The 21,888-nt window shown below is 35.8% G+C and overlaps 1 protein-coding gene across 1 annotated transcript in view; it reads right to left on the minus strand.

The window, feature by feature from the left end:
- sfl (N-deacetylase and N-sulfotransferase sfl) overlaps positions 1-21,888 on the minus strand; it is a 953,010-nt gene that overhangs the window by 770,594 nt on the left and 160,528 nt on the right. The window contains exon 3 of the mRNA XM_069818159.1: positions 4,144-4,172. The gene's annotated coding sequence lies outside the window, so the exon portion shown is untranslated. The remainder of the gene's footprint in view (positions 1-4,143; positions 4,173-21,888) is intronic.

Consider the following 21,888-nt stretch of genomic DNA (forward strand, 5'->3'; position numbering starts at 1 on the left):
CTAGAGAAACAATGTGATCACTGCGAAAGCTGTAAAACTAGCAAACTCGCCCCATTTGGATCGAATTGAAGGGAGGGAAATGGGAGGAGAAACTTTAAAAAGAACTCGAAAAGGCTTCCTTGCAAAGGGAGTTCGGGGCTGAGAGAAACTAAATATGTTAGCTCGAAGCCTGCTGGTCACTTGTCTCACTCCGAGTTTCGCTGCTCCACTTAAGGAACTCTAGAAAATTCCTAACTCGCCCCAGATAACTTCGTTTCTTATATATATGATGGAACATTTTCTCTTACATTTTCACAGATAATTACAAAACCCAGTGAAACCACCGTCACCTTGCATTACGCGGGAAAGCAAAATAAATGTTATCTACCAATAGACGTTTATGCAAGACATGAAAAGCCTGAATGAAATAAACCTAACCTGTCACCGATCGATTAAACATGGTATATATTTTTATATAATTTGTACCTTGTGACATTTGTGAAGTTATTCCATCTCTCAGTTTAATTAATACGAGTTTAAAGAACGCAACGAAAATTAGGTATAATAAAATTATGTTATGCGTAGCGAAGTCGACGATTCAAATCATCGAATATTTTATATGGTTGTTATTACTGAGATAACTATTGTTAATTGTTTTTTACTGATAACAGTAGGGCTCGACTGACCGAGTATAAATTTATATAAGGACTCGCGCTCTGAGGGGAGCAGATCGAGGTTTGGTGTAAAACTGATCTATGTGTAACGACGTCTCCTAGCAAATTAAATAAAATGTACTAGTGGTTAAAACGTAACTGAAGAATATTGCTGGAGAATCTTTAGTGTGTTGTAAATATTTGTAATTTAAATATGTATGTCGCTATTGTATTGAATAAGGCTGGTTGAGTGGAAGTGAAAGCCTTATGGCTTTAACTCTGCCAGCGAAAATAAAACATTCTACTCTCGAAATTACCATAATTAGACAGCTGTTCATTATCCGTTTCCATAGAAAAAGGGATTACTGCCTGTAACCTACATCGAGTCCAGATATATGAAACCAGCCTGTCCTTACATTTTCATTTCAATAGAAATAAGTATAAAATAAGCGAAGTATAAATACGAAATCAAATTAATCATTATCCACCTTCATGAGAAAAAAATTATATTGTGAATCGAATCCAGATACCTGTGTATGTGTGTTTTTTTAATTAAAAACAGCATGTTCCATTAAACTGAGTAATACTACGTGCACTAAACTATCTTATAATTTAGGGCCGTGACATCGGTATATTTGTATTAGTTTGAAAGTGAAGATACAACGCCGGACAGAATGTAGTCGGCGTGTTTCAAGTACAGGCAGCAGAAGCGAATTTTACACACGCCTAAGCAAGCGTTCCATGTTTTGTATACGATTATTGCATATTATAAAATCAAGACAGTTCAATAATTTTATATAAGGGTCAACATCTGAAAGCTCTAAAATGCTGTTGAGATTGAGAATAATTGCTCGAAATCATACTTAAATTGTCACAAATGTGGTAAAATATAAGTCTGGAAAGATGTTTTTATTCTTTTGATATTTAGACTTTTGCATTACAGTTTTGAAATGCCGAAAACGTATATGGCGTATGATGATACAAGCAAAAAGGTGTGTGTGAAAATGAACACAGTAATACAAAAAAAAAACTGTGGTTTCAATACATTATGCAAAATTGCAGAAGTTTTGTCAGATGACAGGTGCGATTATTATAAACTTGATGTGGAAATGGATGATGTGAAATATTTTACATATGCGCCCTTGCATGTAGAACGCAGTTTTTCCGCATACAAGGTTATACTATCCGACATTCGGCGGTCATTTTCATTTGAAACTTTGAAAATGAATGTTGTGTTTATTGCAGCAGGAACCGAAACCAGGCGAACAACATGCAAGAAAAGTAAGGTAGGGAATAGATGTGATAAATAAATTAATGTAAATATAGGGAAATCAAAATTTTACACCATATCCTTTTCGGCATTCTAAAACTGTAATGCAAAACTCTTTACAAAACATCTTTTCAGACATGTTTTACGACATTTGTGGCAATTTAAGTATGATTTCTCAACCTCATCAGCATTTTAGACCTTTCCGATATTAACCCTTATATACACTGATTGTATTGTCTTGATTTTATAACACGCAATAATCGTATACAAAACACGGAACGTGCTTGCTTAGGCGTGTGTCACATTCACTTCCGCTGCCTGCACTTGAAACGCCGACTACATTCTGTCTGGCGTCGTATGTTCACCTGAAACTAATACAAATATACCGATGTCACGGCCCTACTCATAATATTACAGTGAGTGTGTGTGTGTATAACCTCTCTGATTGAGGTTATCTGATATGTAGAGATATGGAAATAAAATTTGGGTCTCCCTTATTGTATGTTTCGCATACATCACACTGCGCATGTGCAGTAAACAAGAGTCCCTGTATATATGCTACTTGTGGACAGTAGTGCGAACTTGCTGCCTACATACAGGTGAACTCATATCAAGACACGCTACATCGAATCGAGATATATGAAATTGAAATCAGACTGTCGTTAATCATTTCAATAAATGAAGAATTATGATATACACGGAATATAAGTACGTGAAATCAGACTTCTGTTCATTTCATGGAAAAATAATTACGGAGTATGACTTACATGGGGTCATACATGAAATCAAGAATGGTGTTCGTTATAAACCAAATAATTGGTATCCTAACGCGCAGTCGAAATATATGAAACCAAATACAGCCTATATGAAACTAGGCTCCTCTTCATTATGGCAATATTTGGAATGTTGAAGTTACTTGTCACAGAAATTAAATAGATTCTAGGTACGTGAGATGTTATTTCTATTCATTAGAAAACTAGTTACATAAAAACTGTCCATGTACAAGAAATTAAATTATTATTTTTTTTGGAGTTAACAGCTGTTATAAATAGATATCGGGTTTTACGTAATAATTATTTTTTTCCTTTGTATTGTAATATTTATTTGAATTCCATGATATTCGTACATCTCTTCACAGCTAGAGTATGGAATATGTCGAAAGAATCTTAATAGTACCACAAAGTCTTAATTATAGTCACAGCCTAGTTGAAATATACAAATAGAGTTTAGATACATGCGAATGACAGGTTAGTGGGCGTGTGTTGTGACCTATTTTGTTATGATATGGGACAGTTGTTACCAACCGTTGGCAAACCGTACCTACTATAGATAGATTCATATCGATAGAACAGTTGTTACCAACCGTTGGCAAACCGTACTAACCTATAGATAGATTCAATATCGATAAAACTTCCTCGATTTTGTTTACCGTATTACTCCTGGCGCAACCTACAAATCTATGTGGCGTAGTTTACAGATCTTCGTGCCGCACTCTACATATCTAATTTTCATTCAGTTTCAAAATCTAGGTTAACATCACATACACCCACAGTGCTAATTTTTGCGCTAGGCGGGGAACGAATTTGGCATAAAATGTTCATGAACAATTGTTGCGACACTACTTTCCAATTATTATATACATTTTTCAGTAATTGAGTAAAATGCTTAGTGGCAAAATATGTGCCATTTCAATATGTTGTAATGCTCGTTCTTTGACGACTGTCTTCGCCATTTCAATTTTTCCTTAGTATTTAACAACAGTTCGCACACAGGTACTGTATACAGTGTGACAATGTGCTATATTTTATGGATATGCATTGGAAATCTTGCCATTGTTACATCTATCAGTATAAATAATACCTATATGTAAAATATCCTAAATTAATTTCATATCCTCATAAGTCCTGAGAATATAGTAAGTTATAAGTTACTATACCATATTTCACACATGATTAAGATATAAGATATATGTGCAGGCACCCGAAATACATATACATAGAAGGTTTCAGTGATCACACAGCGAAGTACTAAAAATATAGACTATGTATTAAAATAAAGGGAAAAAGCAAAACGAGAGTAAAAATTGTTCTTACACATCCTAACTACGTTACGAAGCATAATTTTGATACTTTCCACGCACTAATACGCTCCTGAAAATATGACTAACGTTTCATACAATGTTATACGCATATTTACAAAGATTAAAAAGAGATCATGTTTATCGTATTCTTCAATACATACCACTAAAGAAAACGCAGAATCTTCTTTACCTGTAAAAGAAAAAAATCTTTATCATAAGGTGGAAACTTAGTAGAACACAAATGAGAATTGAAATCTTACTCTAAAGAAATAATAAAAAATAAGCATCTTAGATATGTCTTAAATAATGTTTCACTATATTTCATTAAAATATTAAATAATATTAGCCTACATACAATAACAGGAGTAATCAGGATCCGTCTACACACAGTGGGTTACGTTACGCTATACAGATTACACTCCATAAAAAATCGACATGTGCATAGCTTTACTATACATAAGCTATTATAGATATAACAAGGGTTCTCCTTATATTACCTTTGTTTTCCCCTTACTCTCCTTGTATTTCCTTTTGTTACTTTTCTTCCCCTTGTTCTCTTTGTATTCCCTTTTCCTCCTTATCTTTCCTTCTTCCTTCACGTATTCCCCTTGTTCTCCATGTCTTCCCTTATTCTCCTTCTTTTCCACAGAGCAGAGTCTGAGGAATCTAAAAATGCCCCAGTGACCCCGGCCGAGCGACAGAGCCCTTGTCGAACTGGACGGTGCACGAGTAAGTCATACAAATTAAATGAACCCAGCTTGTTTCTTCAGTAGCATTTTACTAAAGCTTTCAGGAGAGAAAATGATATTTTAGAAACTCTTTGAAGATACGTTTTAAGATAAATTTAAACGCATAATCAAAACAACAAAGATACATTTTCAATAGTATTGCGATAAAAATATTTACTTTAAGAAAAACGTGGGATGAATATTTTCTGAGTTGTAGGTGATTATTTCCATCTATTTTACAGACTGTAATGCATGACTACTTCACACATAGAATCGAGAAAAATATCATGTATTTGGGAATACTTCGAAGAAACAAGTTCTGTGAAGATCAAATGTAAACTTCTAAGACATATCACACACATGTTAAAAACCTACTTAATGCAGTCAATTAAAACCTGCGGTAAAGGATGAGAATGATCCATGCAAAATAATGCATGGCTTGCAAGGAAAATGGCGGGATTTCTATTGACTGCAACAGAAGCATTTTGCTCTTTTCTTGTAGAAAGAATAGCTATATAAAAATTCATTAAAGTGAAATATAAAAAATATATTTTAACCAATTTTAATGATTCAATGCCATATAAAATTAACGAACACATTATACAAATGTATAATGAGGATATGGTGTGTGCAAGTAGGTTATTTTACGACGCTTTATCAACAGCTTAGGTTATTTAGCGTCTGAATGAGATAAAGGTGATAATGCCAGTGAAATGAGTCCAATGTCCAGCACCGAAAGTTATCCAGCATTTGCTCATATTGGGTTGAGAGAAAACCCCGGAAAAACCTCAACCAGGCAACTTGTCCCGACCGGGAATCGAACCCGGGCCATCTGGTTTCGCGGCCAGATGCCGTTGTGGACGAGGATATGGCCATCACAGAGAAAAAATAAGTAAGAACAACTGAAGTGCTTCCTTTGGGCAACATTATGAAGGAGTGAATGATGGAATTGTATCCGTTTGTGATTTTTCATTTTTATTAAATAAAGATGCTATTAAGAAAACCTTAATAGCATGTCTCAAGTGTAGCCAAAGAAAATATTTCTCCGTATGTTTGAATATTCATAAAATCTTCCTTCTGATCATTTGGATATAAATATTACTTTAAAATATTACGGTTTTAAGACTAACTTAATTTCCCGTAGTTTTTTTCTGCTATGAAGTTAAATACACAGAGACTTTCGAGGTTCAGTTATGCTGTGACGTCACCTTACTACCCCAACTCCTGCCCTTTATTTCTCGTTGTAACACTGGGAAATCATCTACTCCTTTCCTAGTCCCACGGAAACCGATTGAACATTCACCTTTCCCATTTCCTCCGTCCCACCGAAACCCATTCCTAGCGGAGCGCATAGGGCAATGAAGACAGTAATCGTAGGAGTGCGAATTCGGACAGGAATCAAAGGAACATAACCGAGTAGATACAAATGCCGTTCGTCGGACCTAGCAATATTCCGCTGAAATCTTGCGATCCCCGACACAACCCACTTTTTTTACGGAGGAAAAGCGGGCCCGTAGCTAGAGGGCGGGGGCAAAGTGGAGACAAAGTCCTCCAAAAGCATCTTGTGCGCCCCCCCCCCAATAAGTTGAATATTGTAATTAGATTTTTGTTGCCCTGTTTTTGTTAATCTATCAAGAATTTGCAAGAATGTAGTTTTTTCTTTTAATGCACATTCTTCATTCTAGACATTTAGTATCTAGAGGGCAGTGAAATTTTCACGGCTTCCTAAACTGTATTTTTTCACAGTAGTGAAAAATTGTGATGCAAGTCCTGCCTGTCCACCGCTGTGGAATAATGGTCAGCACGTCTAGCTATGAAACGAGCGGGCCCGGGTTCAAAACCTGGTTGGGATAAATTACCTGGTTGGGTTTTTTTCGGGGATTTTCTCTCAACCAATTGAAGCAGAATTGCTGGGTAATTTTCGGCGTTGGACCTCGGACTCATTTCGTCATCATTAATTCACATATCATCATCCATACAATAGCCCGGGTTAAGTTCACGGTGCGGCATGCTGTACTTGTACAAGAGCACGGCTGTTCGGCTACCCAATCATTCACAGGAATAGGAGTGATAAGCATAATAAGCCAAAGGTTGCAGTGTAAGCCTTCGGGTCCCTCCTCCGTGCAAGAGAAAAAATGTCCTGCCTCCCTAATGTCGCAGCTGTCCCCCTTAAAAGAAGTTCGTAGCTACGGACCTGAGAAGGAGTCCGAAAGCTAGCACTTCAGCTTCGAATGGGCTTGCCATTCTCCCATACTCGGGAATGATTGTTGATGCCCGAACGGCTGACTTCCTTGTAGATATCGTGATTCAGCTATGCAGTATCGTCTGTCGATTCAGTCATGTTCCAGGGAAGTCCCACTAGAATGCCCTTTCACTCCCCTCTAAACGTCTGCAACGTTTTGATTAATACCATCGTAACATTGATAAATGAACATTGAAATGAAGAGTGACGATGAGGTAATGAATGCAAACGGGTGATCCCAAAGAAAACTGCTCAGGAACTTTGGCTTTTTCCATCATAAATAATTCTCCGCCATCACCGGGATTCGAATCTCGATCCGCAGTCATCGTAAACCAGTGCTCTGTCAAATGAGCTACCAAGGCGGCTGACACATTATGTTTTTTTTATCTCTCACAATGCAGTAAATTTGAATATGCTTAGGCTACATGTACTTAATCACGTTTCCTGTAAAGGTACAGGCCTATAATTGTAGTTGCAATATGTGAACTTAAAATACTAATATTAGTGATAATAATATTAAAGATAACCAGAGCTAGGAAGTTGGTATCACAACTGTTAAGTTGTGTGAGCTTGACTATATCTCTACTCTATGAAAAGTAATAGCGTAGCTCTCAATGTCAGTGAACCAAAACGACAAATATGTACAGCCGAGTAGCAACCAAACATATGCTCCAATCGTCCACAACCCAGAACAAGAAAATAATAAACGAATAATATTAAAAAACAATAATTTGTAATTTATTATTAATTTCGTAATTTCCAACCTAATATAATTTACAATATATATAAAAATAACTTACAGACTATACAATTATCATTCCAGCCTCATCATAATAAATAACAATGAACATTTTCATTTTATCAAAAGAAATACTCCTTTTAGGTCCAGAAAAAAAAAACAGTATTTGTACTCTGAAAATATTCGTTCTACGCCACAAGACGCTACTGGATCAAATCTGAAATGCAATACAGTATTTCTTACTGTCATCAGCTGAACAATTACTTTGTGAATCTAATAGTGGCTCTCGTATGTGGCACATAATATTAAACCCATAATTGTGTTCAAGAAAATTTTTCGTTTCTATTGTAATGGCAGCCAGGGCGTTCGTATCGTAATTTCGATGTTAACTTGGACTGTAACGCAACCGAATGCATAGCAGTACGAGACGTCAAAATTTAACGAAGAATAATCCGGGAAAAAATTAACGTGTTACATATTCCTGTTTGCATAATTATTTAATAACTGATGAGTTTACTTTTTGGAATCATGCATAATATTAACATTACCTAGATAATACAATAATAACAGAATAGCTCACTTTGTTCAAAATCTAAACTATTAATATAGGCTACATTTAAAAATATTCTTCACAGCTCCATAGAATGATACTATGCGTTGTTTTTGTGAATTGCATATCGTCTATAGCGATCGAGAGCAGGGCGAGGCACAGGTAACATCTGTAGTCTTCGCTGTATTCAACTGATATCTGTAGCTTTGGTACGAACTTCCTAACTATGATGGTAATGATAATAACAATAATAATGAGCTGCTACCAGGAAGTCAAAAGGAGGATAGGAATGACAAAAGGAAGCTTTTGATAGAAAAAGGATCATTTTCTGAGGACCTCTGGAAAAAGAATTAAGGATGACACCAGTGAAGTACTCGTCTTTGTTTGGAGTGTGGAATTGTATGTGGCAGAAACATGAATTTTATGACAGAGTGAAGAGAAATAACTGGAAGCACTTGAAATGTGGATATGAGAAGAATGGAGTGTGAAATGGACAGACAGAATAAGAAATGAAGCTGTGCTAGAAGAGTGGATGAAGAAAGAATGATGCTGAAATTGATCAGGAAGAGAAAAAAAAAATGGCTTGATCACTAGCTGAGAAGAAACTGCGTATTGAAGGATCCATTGGAAGGAAGGTGAAAGGGAGAAAAGTTCGGGGCAGAAGAAGACGTCATGTGATATACAACATTAAGATATATGAATCATATGCGAAGAGTAAGAAAAGGTGGAAAATATGAATACCGGGTATTCAGTGAAAGACCTTGCTCTTTGGGCAGAAAACTATGAACTATGAATAATAGTAGTGGTGGTAATGATAATATTAATAATACTAATACTAATACTAATAATAATAATAATAATAATAATAATAATAATAATAAAACGACGAGCCCATTGTGGGATGTATTAATTATCTACGTAAAGACTAATTTTTGGTTCTACAGAATTTATCTGTTGTGGTAACATTATTAATTAATATAATTGAATTTCTTTATTAATATAAGACGAAAGTTGTTACAAAGCCTGTCAAATCTATCAGAACAAGCAAAAATGTGGAAAGATATTGTGTTATTTGGAAGTTTACAACATTCTGAGAGATGTGTAACGCAAGATCGCACTTTCCGGATTTTCTCCTGCGAAAGCTGGATGAAACCTGAAGTAGAGTAGATCTTCGCCACCCAACCGCAAACGCATGTAGCCAAGAAGAAGAAGAGGAAGAAGAAGAAGATGGTGATGATGATGATGATGATGATGATGATGATGATGATGACGACGACGATTGTAGTGGTGGTGGTGTTGATATTAATAATACACAGGCATAGGCTACAAATACACACACAATGGTCCAGAGTATATCTCTCGTCATTTACTCCATTTAATACCGACAGAAACTGACGTTCAGTAAAATGTTGTTATTAAAATTAGACTGAAACATTATTTGCAATTGAAATGTGAACATTATTGGATGATCGATATACGTGAACTGTGAAGGCGCTGTACCTGACAAACTGTTATGCCATGAATCGGATATAATATAAACTCATTTTTGCAATACAAGTCAATTAAGCCAGTAATCGCAGCATTTATGAACGACATGTCAGAATGCTTAAATCCGATTGATGCGCATTTTACTGTAATCATATTCAGTAGCAGCCGAGTTGTAATCTGTCAATATGCAGGCTTCATCCCATGGTTAGTCGAATTCCCTAAGGGCGCTCACGTCAATGAATTATGCAGCTGACTAGATCGCTAGGCTAGATACAGCTAATGGAACAGTGGGTGCGTAACAAGTCAAAAATACAAACACACGCACAGAACATGCTGACTGGCGAGGATCGAATTGGCACTTAGCAAGATAACAGCTCAGCATGGATATCGCCATTTTCAACACGTCAGCATAGTCTTCATCATTACAGTACCATTTTGTCATCGCTATCGTCACGCCATTATTGTCCTTATAATCATCATGATATATGCTATGCGACGCGACGGTAAAAATGCTTTCGTGATAGCCATGAATATGGTTGCGTATCTTGCCTATAATATAGATGTTTGTCCGTTATATATGTGATGTCCTGTGTTGTCTTCAGCCGAAACACACCGACGCGTCGCGTCATATGATTTCAAGTCATGGCAGATTCACAGTGTGTTTTTCAATCCATTCATCGATTTTTCTTACGCCCTTCCATCACTTCATGCTTTAGGACAAAAGCCTTTTTGAAGAGCTGTAGCTTCGATTTTATATAGAACTGCGTATTTCTTCTTTACATATGGGGAGTAACTTGAGAACTGACCGTCACATAAAAAGAAACCCCCTCTTCTTTGTATTACCCTTGTTCTCTCTCTATTTCCCTTGTTTTCTCTATATTTCCTTTTTCTCCATGTATTTCCATTGTTTCACTTGTACTCCTCTTCTTTTCTTTCTCTTCCCCGTGTTATCCCAGTCTTCCCCTTGTTCTCTTTGTTTCCCCTTGTCCTTTTTCTCTCCCCTTGTTCTCCTTGTGTTCCCTTTGTTCTTTTAGCCTTCCCTTGTTCTCCTTGTATTCATCTTATTCTCCTTGTATTCCCCTTGTTCTCCTCCTATTCCCCAACTCTCTGTTCTACCATGTTTAATCTTGTATTCTCCTTGTTCTCCTTGTATTTCTCTTTTGATGCAGAACTAGTCCTATGTCTTTCTCCTCATTGGGTATATGGGATTTCTGACTCACAAAAATGCAACTCCCTTCCGCCGCTACTGTTCGCAAATGAAAAGTAACAGAGATAGTGCATATATCATTGGATAAAGGCGAGAACACCCCATCAAACGAGATTTAAGGAGTCCGCTGTCGCTTGGGCCTGAGTAAGCTGGCAACGTTGCAAAAATATGCAGTATAGTAAAGATATGCACTTGTTGACAGATGATCATACCCCCACGTAGCTTTACGTAAAAATATGTAATATAGTAAAGCTACGCACTTGTCGATTCTGCCGATGCTAGAGAAGTATTTAAAAGCGAACGTTGGCTCTATCTTCGTCATGAGGTGATCAAAAGTAGTAGGGTTATTACATATGGCTAAATCCATGTGATTGATGTTAGAAATGTTGCGAAAAACTCATCTGATCTAAGAGTTATTCCTTATTTACCACGACTTCACACAATGTAATTTCTCTTGTTTTGTCTCTTCATGCCGCTCTGTCCATTTCCATATTTTATGGGGTAGGTATTCTGTTACTGCTGATATCCTGCAAGTGTTCTGTGCAGTTTTGTTCTTCCACCAAACAAGACAAATGCTTTTAGGATTTTTTCTAACATCTTCATTAAGAATAACTGAAATGGATTATGGAGCAGAGAAATACTCATGTGCGAGAACATACGAATGTGTCTAACGCTGAATAGTGACAGCTTCGACATCTATCGATAAACTTGACATCTCTGTCGGAGCTTATGTGCTGGAGGATTAGACCCGAAAATCTATTTCGCCTTTGTATTCACTGTTTACTGTCGTCTTATCTAAGTTTGGTCGGCATGGCGTCGGTGTTAATAAGTTATGAAACAGTTTAAATACAACCACTAGTAATTCGGTCTCTGGTTATTCGTTGAGAATATTGAGTTTGCAAATGTCTCCAGAAAGGAGGAACAGCTCATTGCTGAATAATTCTACTAATAGGCCTGCCAATCAGAGAGCTACTCTCTATTCTTTCACGATTTCTGTCATTCTCTCTTTAGGAGACATTTTCTGTTCAACCTTTCTCTGAGAGTTGATACAATATATGAAGAAGAAAATATCTCTTACTGGCATTCTTTGCTGGCTATTTTTTTTACCATAAAATGTTGAAGAGATATAGAGAGAATTCTTGACTCTAGAATTCCAGAAATGCTTCACAAATACAGACTTACAGGAGAAAAAACTCTAGATTCTAGACAGGAATGCAGAACTGGGCGCAAATTGTGGCACAAGCCGGAATACGTCATTCACCCCTTCCTTCAACTGCACGCGTCATTCACATGACAGGACAGAGGGGATTTGTATTCACTGTCTAGTAGTGGAATTCAGTGCAATGTCATTCGGAACATACCAGTTTAAAGAGCGATGGGAAATGAATATTTCTGGATTAAAAACAATCAAAAAGCGCATATGAGTTCTATGTTTATACGTATGTGAGCAAACATTCTCGAGAATTAACTCCATTTAGAGCGACGATCGCTCTAAATTGATAGATCACAGATGTACATATGATTTACCTCCTCAGGCTATAGGCCTGTATATCTTCAGTATAGCCTAATATAACGAAACTAGTGAACAAAAAAATCCAGGCAGAGATGTGGAGCACGTTGTAGTTGAAACTAAGTTAATTACAAGAATTATTTTTCTTTATATTCACATGAGAGATTAGATTTGTTTTAGTTTTTATTGTAAGATCAATGTAGTCAATTTTATTTAAAATAGAAGATAGGCCTATGTACTTTCATACTTTTCAAAATGTCATGTATGATTTAACTTTTTCATACAATCTTACATACAAGCCTAAATACCAATACAAGGATAAGGTATTTAATCTGCTTTTTAGCACTATGTTTTGAAATAGAGTAGGGCCTACTTAAGTAATTTTATTCATGGCTGATGTTTCCCTAATCTGCTAAGACTACAACAAGGATATTTTTGTTTAAACATTTAGTATTATCAATTCACTTTAACCAATTGAATTTAAAAGAGAAATTGTGCATTTAAGTGTTTACAAATGTCTTTCTTTTACATATGAGCCGTTGAGAGCAGAAGTGGTGTAAGTCAAAATTGGGTAATGAGGTTTAAAGTAAAAAATCTGTGAAATACAGCGCAAAGTAACAATTAATATGTCCTTCGTGCTATCCACTGACTACTAATAGTTGAAATAAATTGAATATTAATTGCTACTTTGCGCTGTATTTTCCAGAATGTTTACTTTAACCCTCATTACCCATTTTTGACTTACACCACTTCTGCTCTCAACGGCTCATATGTACGTATTGTATCTGTTTATATACCATCATACATGTAATGCATTTAATTCGAATTTGTTGGTTAAGTTTGGTAAGTGTTGTAATTAATTCGGTCTTCCAATAAGAGTATCCTACTTTTAACATAAAACAGCTGCTGTCATATTTTTTTCATGATTACAGTTGTTGTTGATAAAATAATCATGGAACGTTACACCATTACACAACGCGTAGAAATCACAATTTTTTTTTTTTAAGTCGTCCATTAGCCAAGCATTTCGTGCATTACGTAAAGTGTAAGGTGTAAGATATCGGAATATAATGGATTATTGTTGGCCTCAATTGGAAGGTATGAATCTCAGAAACGTCTAGTTTCAGCAAGATGGCGCCACATACACTGTTCACAAAACAGTCGACCTTTTGAGGGAGAAGTTCAGAGGCTTCATCATTTCGCTTGGTGGTGAGGTTAACTGGCACCTGTGATCATGTGATTTAACGCCACTGGATTACTTCTTATGGGGTTATGTTAAATAATGGGTTTATGCCAACAAGCCAGAAACAGTCAATGACCTATGGAATAATATCACGTACGTTATTCGTGAAATTGAGCCTGGTTTATGTTTATCTGTTATTGAAAATTGGAGGACCCGTTTACGCGCAACCCAATGAAGCGGCGGCGGCCATTTAACTGACGTTATCTTCCGTATGTAATGGCATTAAGAGTGCTCCAAAATAATAGTAATTAAATAAATAAACCTCTTTCGTTTATACAATTTATTTAATTTTAAAGTGTGAGACTCTTATTGGAAGACCCTTTACTTTCGTCATTCTGTTCATGAGCACCAGTCTCTCGTAATCCGCCACAAGGTTGCGGACGGATCACGGAGACGTCATTCAACATCGGTAGACTGTGGAAGGGGAACCAATGCTTTCCTCATGCTTTCACCCCTCTACCTCCCAGTTCTGCATCCCTGTCAAGTGAAAAGAAGAAGAGGAGAATTCTAACGGAAGAATAATTATCCTAATTGTTGTATTTACATTTCGTGACTTTATAAGTTTATAACTTTATAATTGTAATTAATTTGCAATCTTATAATTAAAGATAACAGAAAAGGATGCTCTTGCAATTAGCCTACCGCTAGAAGTTGTCTCCCTACCCTCAAAATGCACTCTAGATTTCTCTGGTTCGATAGGTTGGGTCTGGTAAAGACCGCGTCCATATGATTACGTGGGGTTCCAAAGTTACAGCGAATGTTAACAGCACGTTACTAACCTTATCATATTCATCTCATCAGACTACAATCCTATTAATCTTTTCATCCTTTTACTCTGTTTTTCCTTAGTTAAACTTTTGTCCTTGGTTGCAATGTCCTTGGTGAATTTTTCGTTGTACGTTACTTTCTCAAGTCCAATATTTTGAATTGGCCATTTTACTACATAACTATCGATGTCTTGTTTTAATGCGACGAAGTCCTTTTTAAGACTTCTGTTTATGTTACTCGTATAAGAGAAGTAACCCTTCTCCATCCAAAGAAGTTTAGTTCCATAAAGATTCGGTAAGAAAAAATTTTTGCACCAAAACCAAATACACGCAACAATTAATTATAATAATATAATTTCAACTAACTAATTTCGTAACTGCCCACTCTGCAACCAGAACATCGTAATGGACTCAGACCATCTAATGGATTGTCCCAATCTGTCCTCCACAACACTGGTAGAGAAGTATTGGGAAGCAAGAGAGAAGATGATGGCCATCGAAATATAAATATATTCCATTATTCTTGCTGAGATGAACTATTTTTGTACTCTCCTCAATGTTTGTTTATTTATTTGTATATTTGTTTACTTGTCTCACACTATTGCATGTTGCCATTATCACGGCTGAAGATAAACTCTACAGCCCTGCATTAAATAAATAAATAAATAAATAAATAAATAAATAATATAATTTCAACTCGAAGAAAAATTAAACTGTACGAATTTTATGACTGATGTTCAGTATTCATTTTCAGCATGACATTTCTTGCTGTAAATTTAAAACGTCTTTTGTAAGTCTACATGATGTGATTCAAACGTTTGATGATTTGTGAAATAATTTGGAAAATGCATGGTTGGAGACGAGCAGTATCTCCTATATTTTCTCCATAAATGTCGAATGTCTACTTAACCTAGAGGCAGAGAATCAATAATGTAGTAGAAAGTATCCATTCTAAGCTGGGCACATTGTTAGCAACGCATCACACAAACATTTAGCGGCTTCTAGATGGAATAGAAGACATCCAACAAGAATCAGAAAACGTTAGTACCGAAATCAGACATTGTCTCCTCTGTCTAAAAAAGTATATAACAAATCACAAACATGTTAAAGAAATTATTAAAAAATTATGCTTATCGTAGAGAAAATGTACCTATAAATATGAGCGTATCTTCGAGCAATCTTTTATCATCTTAAAACATACAGCGTTACTAATGCCTAAGTGGATGGATATGTTACTAAAGTCACAGTAGTAAATAATAACATTCTCTAAATGTAAGCGCGTAGGAAATCTTGCATTATCCAAGAGATTTTCACATCTGGAGTTATTTCTTAGTGTATTTTTTGTTGAAAAATGGTGTAGATAATATTCTGTGAAGGACTGTTCTGTTTAAACGTTATTGTCTCTAAAGCTATTACATAAGAAGAATATTGTGTGTATGAATACAGATACTTTAGGTTATAAATTTAAGCATGGATTTCCGTGGTACTAACAGTAAAAAGACGTACAAAAGACGTTTTAAATTTACAGCAATAAATGTCATACTGAAAATAAATACTGAACATTAGTCGGAATTTTCACTTACTTTTCCCAGGTTGTACTGAACAATTGCTTGCTTACATAATAACTTTTGGAATAATAAATTGACAATAGACAATAATAAATTGACAATATACAGTGGGACCAAAACATGATTACACGAAATTTCTTTTAGTGCAAAATGTGAACTGGACCAAATTTTCTGGACACGTGAATACAGGACGAAGGATTCTGGGCGAAATTTCCTTTCTACAAATATAATAACTTAAAAGCAAAGGAGAAGGAAATCCTGAAATCAGATCAGACAAGCGAGATACACTGTTCTGTCGATTTAGTAGAAAGCAGAAAAACACTACAACGTGGTCTGTTGTGACGAGAATACAAGCCCCCGCATACCAGTATGGCATCATGTGACAAACACTTTCACGTCTGAGTATTTCTGATAAAATAAATATTATTCAACGCCTTGAGAACGGTGCAAATGTTAAGTAGCCTATATTGCTGGAGAGAGTAAGGTAATATTTATTTATTCGTTTATTCATTTATCCATTTATTTGTTTAATCCTTCCTTTACTGATTTATTTCTTTATTATTGTATTCCTTCTTTCATTCATTCATTCATTCATTCCTTTTTTCTCTCTTTCGTTATTTATTTATTTATTTATTATTGTATTATTTTTTCTAGGAAATAAAATTAATTTGTATTAACGTTGTATTAGATTCGCTTTTTATAATGAATTAATAACTTTTAAATACCCCTTCCCATATGATCAACTTTTACTATCCATAATATTCCTTGACTTTCATACTCTGTCTACCTATCATGCTTGCCGATTGCAGGAGACTTGCTCCACGTATTATATCTAAGTAGGTAAACATTGGCTTTCTACTATATCGACGGAGCAGTGTACTTTTAACTTCCCCTTGGAATTAAGGAACTACTTAAAGTTTCTTTCTGAAAACACAACAGGCCTAATAGTAGGGTTCTATATGCTATAATGTACAGAATAAAATAAATTTGGCGCCTATGAGCCAAACTGCTAGATCGTCGGTATTTCACGCCGGTAACCGGATTCGAGAGCAGCACAATTCGCACGCATTTTATCCCATCACGGGTGCACAAAGAGCCAATTTGAACTTAAATGCTTAAGAATCGTCCATTTTCCGCCAGATAAGCATCTCTATACCTCTATATTTTAGAACAATATGAAATAAAAGGAGCCACATACTTTTTAATAGAAATAATTTAGCAAGTGACTATTAATAGGCCTACGAGTATTATAGTACTCGATGGTCTATTTGTTGCCAATGGCAATGAAGTTTCAAGGATAGTAAATATATCTAGTGTAGTTCCTTCGAAAAGTATAGCCGGCATGTTTTAATCCAAAACAATAGCGCCAAGACAGGTCAAATTGTAGATTATAGATGCTTCCGTTCAAATCTCCGTAGCACCACTTTAATTTTTTTTTGACATCTTTTACTATATTATTTTCCACTGCCGAGTAACTTTGTTGGATTTTACATACTTTTTAGCTTTTAACACCTTGTAAACAAAACAAAAAATTCAACAGTGCAAAATAATTATAGTAAAAATGTGGCTATATGGAGATTAGAGTAGGGGCCTTCATGCATACTAAACTATTTTGTTATGCGTTGTGATACGACTGCTCAAAACAAGTTCAAACTGATGGGTATTCACGAAATGTACAATATCACCGTTTTAAAAAGTATATTTAAATAATGGCTGACCGTTTACGCCTATGCCATTATGTGTGTGTTTGAGTCTGCTTTCAGTCCCTGCAGTATCATTAAAACGTCGCGTTTGTCGTTGACGACCCCTCGGCCTATATTTCAGACAACGCAATTTTAAAAACTCTTCACATCATAAGCAAAACGCTCGGCCAGCTCATAATCGGCAATTATCGGTCCATCTCTATATTATATTCGATGGAAAAAGTATTTGAGCAAATACTGTGTTGAAAACGGTATTTTTCCATGTAAAAACAGAATTATCTGCTTTCAACATGGTTTCATTGTAAAAAAAACAACTATTAGAAATCTGTTATGTCACATAACTTATGTGTCACAAGAAGTGCATAATAATTTAGATTAAAATATAAGAACGGATGCAATATTATATAGATTTTTGTAAAGCATTTGAAAAGTAAATCATGAAATTTTATAATACGAAATATTTATTTTCAGTCAATGACTTTACTTTATATATATATATATATATATATATATATATATATATATATATATCTGTCTGTCTGTCTGTCTGTGTGTGTGGGCGTGTGTGTGTGTGTGTGTGTGTGTGTGTGTGTGTGTGTGTGTGTGTGTGTGTGTGTGTGTGAGAGAGAGAGGTGCGAGTCCTTAATGATTTTAATATTGTATGAACGTTTTCGTCGGTTTCATACCAACATCATCAGATATAACATTTTATACAGCAATGTCATCTCTAATAAATACATATGTCTCTACAACCAAAATACAATTATATTAATGAGCATACAACATGATAAAAACAACTTAATTTAGGACATCAATATATCTCTTTTTTTGTGTGACTACACCCTACTGTCAATTGATTAAAAAGCACACGTGTGATTACAATACATGTACATATATAAAATTGCAGGTCTTCACTGATAAAATAATACAAATAAAAACTATATACTATATTATGTGAAGAGATGCATTACAGTCTTTGATCTATACTAGCTGATTTGTTTGTGCCCATGTTCTTGTTTCCACTACTACACGCCTTTGCACCGTCCAAAGATGTATATGAAATTTTAGTATACAAACTAATAGAATTTGGGTTTTCTACAAAATTTAATTCAACTCTTCTGTTCTTACCTAAATAATATGAAAGAATTTTTAATATTCCGCAATGAACAATCTGTTATATTATTGTAGCGTCGCTCTAATTTCCGGCAGCCATTCGCGTTGCAGGCCGGCTACATTTAAACGTGTGTGTCTTGTGATTCGCTGACGAAGACGTTATTCATTTCTTAAGGCTCGATAAATACTTAATATAATCGCCCGCCATTTTGGCTCTTTCATTGGCGTTTGCAGAAAGCACACGAAGACGTTATTTGCCGCCCAATTATTTGCTGAATTACAGTGCGTTTGATTTATTATCATAGGAGCTGCGCCATGATAATGTTTAACGGTGTGGCAAATAGATTCCCCGTCTGGTAGCTCGGCAACGAGAGAACAAAAATGGCGAACGATACTACCTACCTAGACTTTATAGAGCCTTCACTTCCTAAGACGTAAGCAAAGAGGAGGAGTCAAGCCGGGAATAACAGCGTCGCAACTATAGTCATTCTGCAATACCTCAAGGCTCAAATTTGAGATCCCTCTTGTTTTTAATTATAGTTAATGATTTACATGAAGTAGCGAGACGATCAAAATGCTTAATTTGCTAACAATTTAAAACCATTCAAAGCTATGTCTGACCTAATAGATGAGGCAGAATTGTAATCAGATATTAATAACGTTGTACATCGGTGTAGAGCTACATTAGGCATGAAAATGATATTTTGTTTAATTCAAACAAAGACTGAAGTTATGAGTTATTCACGGAAAAGAAGAGCAGGGACTTACACTATTTTGTGAATGATGTAGACCAGAGACGGAGAATTCGTATTGTAAACAGAGCAGTCAGGAAGAATAACTACGTACAACAGCAACTGTAGCGGGAGAAGCTAAACTTTTTGAGAGAGGATGTTCCCCGTCCCTGATGTACAGAAAGGTCCGAAAGTCTTGTCACCCCCCCCCCACCTTGTTTGTATGTTGATGTGCATCCATTTTGAACATGTCATAGCAGATATGTGACATCCAGAACATCAGTATGGGCACCATTATTGTTCCGGCACAAAATGATGCGGCGCCATGTCCTGTGTGAAATTCTCCGCAGCAAAGGCGGTGTGATTTCCCTTTGGGGAATAATTAAGCAACATATCTAGAAACATCAATAGCAGACAATTGAAGATTTGAAGCAAGCTATTAGGGAGGCATTCAGGGAAATCACATAAATCTTATATATGAACTACATAAATAACATACGACTCCAATAATCTACAATATAATCATCCTGTAAATTGTTCTAATACACACATTCAACTTACAGATTTTTCAAGCTCAATCCAGTCAAACATGTGAACAAAGAAGAAAGCAAGGAGTAGGCCTATGACCTCAGCTTCCAACATTCATGAGAAGAGTGTACTGGGACGCTGAAGGTATTGTGGTGATTGAATCTCTGACTCACAAGCAAATTGTTAATGCAGATCGGTACCGGAAAGTCTGACAAAAGTTTCGTCAAACGATGCGTGAGAAACAGAATGGCAAAGAGTTATTCTCCAACATGACAACGCACAACTACAAACGGCACGTTGCACCATGCAATGTATTGAAAGAAACGATTGAGAGATTCTTCCTTACCCACCCTCCACCTATAGCCCAAGTTTAGCACCATCAGAGTTCCACCTCTTAGGATCTTCAAGGAAGGCCTGTGAGGGAACATTTCAAGACTGATGAAAAGGTGCAAGAAGAAAAATAAAACAAAGATACTATTTCCAAAATTAAATCCTTTGAATAAAATCCAGCCAAAAAAGGTATACGACATAAAGCAAAATTAGAAATACATAAACACGTTGAAGTTAAAGGTATTTGAAAGGATAAATTACCCATAAAACGAATATCCGTATATCATGGATTGTACACCGCGGAACAGACTTTACCGCACAGGGATATTACAATTTACAGACTACTGGAAAAATGTGTTGATCGAGCTGGAGATTATACAAAAGAATAAAGAATCTTTGAGAAGTAACTTCATGTGTACAGTTTCCTTTTACATGATCCTGGGACTCCTCAAAAAATAATGATCCTGACTTTCGATACACCGGAGCTATATTAAAACTAGTTAACTGCAAAAACATCATGTTTCATTGACTTTTAGGTAAAATTCTAACATAGAGGATAAATTTCTTCCTGATTTTACACGTCCTGATCACTTCTATCACGTCTTGTGCTTATCGACCTCATTTTTCGAAAAATCTGTACACAGAATTTGTGAATGTAACCATATACTTGTATTAATGCAGTAATAATAGTTTGTTTAATGAGGACCCTAAATAGAGAATACATGGCAACGGCACCATCAGTGTAAATTTCGCTCGGCCTCGCCGGTCATGGATTAAGCGTAGTTCTGTGACATCAAGGAGTCTGCGAAGGAGAAAACAAAATGTCAGTGAACATTTTGTGATCCCGCAGTCCACGTTAGCCGTGCTAACGATAAGAATGACATTAGATTGCACGGCGCTTGGCTGTGCTAAGAGGCTTTGCACCATGACGTGTCGTAATTAAGTCTGTACACACGAGGCTGATGTCGAGTAGCGGTACGACTAATATCTACAAAGCCTGATTAATGCAAGAGTTCCGTGCGTCAGCGCTGGACAGTGTTTTCATTCATTTGAAAGCGCTGTCATATTTCCTCGCGCCACTTCTTTCTACTCTCCTTTCTCTATTTTTAATTCTTCCCTTTCGTCTCACATTTCTCTTTTAGTTTTATCTTCTTATTTATTTGTTATTTTAATTTCTTATTTAATGTTATCTGAAAAGGCTAATCAGTTGCTATGATACGGCTTCAGTGATCATTAGAGAGATGAAATGATACAAGCAATTTAAAATCTATTTATCTTCATTGCTCCAAGGATGAAAAATATCACTATACTGCTGCGTGTTAGCAATTTCTTAGCTGTTACACACCGGCTACAGGGGAAATTCATCAGCAATTTAACAGAAAACAAAGTGTTCGTATAAAAAAAAACATTTAGAAAGAGGATTTACTCATTCAAATTACCCAATAGGGTGTAACACTTG

The sequence above is a fragment of the Periplaneta americana genome, chromosome 2 (genome assembly GCF_040183065.1).
Source record: "Periplaneta americana isolate PAMFEO1 chromosome 2, P.americana_PAMFEO1_priV1, whole genome shotgun sequence".
NCBI lineage: Eukaryota > Metazoa > Arthropoda > Insecta > Blattodea > Blattidae > Periplaneta > Periplaneta americana.